This window comes from Apis dorsata, unplaced genomic scaffold, assembly GCF_000469605.1.
Source record: "Apis dorsata unplaced genomic scaffold, Apis dorsata 1.3 scaffold_486, whole genome shotgun sequence".
Taxonomy (NCBI): Eukaryota; Metazoa; Arthropoda; class Insecta; order Hymenoptera; family Apidae; genus Apis; species Apis dorsata.
In genome coordinates this window covers 756,605-759,481 of record NW_006263721.1, presented here as the reverse complement: position 1 = coordinate 759,481, position 2,877 = coordinate 756,605, and positions in this window count along the sequence as shown.

Below are 2,877 nucleotides of genomic sequence, written 5' to 3'. Positions count from 1 at the left end.
AAAAAAAAAAAAATATACATCCGGGAACTATGATAAATTATTAATAATAGTTGACGAACGTTCCAACAAACAGATATTTAGGGATAAAGAACTAGGGGAAATTTAAAATTTCTTCCTCTAAAGAGAGAACGTAATATTTGTTTTCGACGTGTTGTCTCAGAAACATATGCGCCATCTAATGATTAAGAGATAATTCAATACGTTCGTTGCTGTAATTCTCCATATTTCAGTTCTTATATAAGGACTATATATTGATTTTTATTACGAATCTAAATATCGAGGAAAAAATGATTAAAAAAAATGATAACATTTCTCTTTAGATCGTTCGATAATATATATACGTTTATATTTCAATCTCGATATCAATCTCGAATCTTTATATTCGCATCCAGCAACAATATTGACTAATGCGATAATTACACAATGTAATGCAAGTTTCTTTTGTTTTTCTTTTTTTTTTTTTTTTTTTTTTTACTTTCGTCAACAATAAGATTCACGCGTTTCTTTTCTTAAATATATAATAATAACAAAGTATTTATCAACAAAGTTTATAAATCATAGTACGAAAAAAAAAAAAACGTGAGTCAATAAACATGCAGAACAAAATTAATAAATAAAATGAATTCTTTTGATTGCGCAAGTTTTGTTTTAAAATAATTTTAATTAGATAAGAAAGATTCAAATTAATGCGTTAAAGAGAAAAAAAGATAACATATTATGATACTATAGAAAATGATGTTATAATCACGTGACAAAGAACCCAAGATCTCGGTGATGTAATATCTCTAATTAGTAATATCCGACTTATCTATGGGACCACTTACAAATACAAATTGATCACAATAGTAAACAGCAACGTAAGTATACGTATTCATGAATATTAAACAACGCATATGCCGATCAAGAGTATTAGGACGTTTGCTATTTTTAATAAATTTAAAGTGTATGAAATATATACACTTCAAAAAGAAATGAAAGAAAAAAAAATTGAATCAAATTGAATTGAATAATTTTAAATTTATATAAAATCTCAAAATAAATAATTGCAATAATTTATAAAATATATTCTAATACGCTGAATTATGTTGCATACGAACAATTTTTCAATCTGTTTTCAATTTCTACAATGAATATATTTCACGCATAAAATTAGTCACATATAAATATTTAAAAAAAGAAAATTTAATAAACAAAAGTTTCGAATCAATTTGTTCTTCTATCGTAATCAATTTTCTTTGAAGTATGACAATTAGATAAGAAAAGAATCGAGTATCAAAATTCATTTCCAATTAGTTAATATTGTATTAATAAAAATATATTCTATATTCTATAAGAGAAATTGTGATAAAATGTATTCGATAACTGCATAAAAAGATTTATAATAATTTAAATTTTTTTCATTTATAAAAATTAAAGATAAATCTGAAAAATAAAGAAATCTGAATATAAGTCAGAAAGATAAGTTAGAAAATAAGCTAGAAAATGATATTGGAAATTGGTTTCTTAATGCAAGAGATGATATGTTGAAAAGAGAGAAGTAAAAGAGACGAATTACTCCTCCGATACAATTACAGAAATAAATGAAACCAAGTGAATGAAACAATTTCAACAATAAGAACAAGAGTATATGACTTTAGAATCAATATTGATCGTTGACAGTTGAAAAATAATCATTGAAAAGATAAAATAAGAGAATTAATAAAATCGAATCCGCTTTTTTCCGATTTTGACGATATCTCTTTGAGGATATCGATCGGATTGATAAAATGGAGCAAAATTGTCAGTTGCTTTGCGTATTACGATCAATATCGAAATTATTAATCTCAATAAATATAAGTATTCAATTATGATACTACTAAACATCTTGTAATCATTTCTAAATTTATGAGATCCTCGTTTTTTTTTTCTGATTTTCAAAATATCTTCAATGCCATGACGAAGAACAAGTGTGTTACGTTACTCACACTGAATATTGACAAAACTGGAAAAAATATTATGTATCGATGAATCAAGTTTAAAACAGGATCGTTCAAATGGACTTGATCTAGGACAAAAATATCCGTTTACGAGGGATATTGTGACAAGAATAAAATAAAAAAACATTAAGATATCGGAGGAAGACAGGAAGCGAGGAAGGATAGAAGAGAAAAAGGGAGAGAAAGATCCTGAATATGGTGGGAAGACGTTATTTACACGTATTACAAAAAAGTTTCGATATTAAAATTATGAAATAGCAATCTTATTCGTTTTCTCTTAATTTGAAACAGCATAAAAAATTATGAGCCTATTGAAACGGGCAAATTAAGTAAATTAAAAAGTATTCCAAATCGTGAAGAAAAATTGTGAATTTCTAGAAGTAAAATTAATCTCGAGAAGATTAAGAGACGAAAAAAAAAAAAAAAAAAAAAAAGAATTTATATTATGATTATTACTAGATTTGTGGACGCAATTATAAGAATACGCATATTGATATACCGATATATGAGACAATAATATAATTATTTATTATTATTGGCGAGAAATATTTAAGGAATTATCGGTAAAATATATTCTCTCTAATACGGTACAAAATAGAGTACATAAAATTTAGTGAAATTTTCAGTATTCGATGATTTCATAACTTTTTACAAGTATTTATTACAATTGAATGTCCTAATACTTTTGAGTGGCAGTGTATGTTCACTTCTTTTTAAACACGCACACACACTCTTATATAACTGTGCAATGTCTTTTAACCATTGATATTTATAATCTGTCTTATAATCTAAAAGGGCGTCGGTCCCTTGGTTGCAACAACAACGCTAAGTTGCACTTTTTCTATCTTAACTGCACTAAATAGTATTATATTTTGTTTGTTCGCTTCTGTAAAACTTGAGC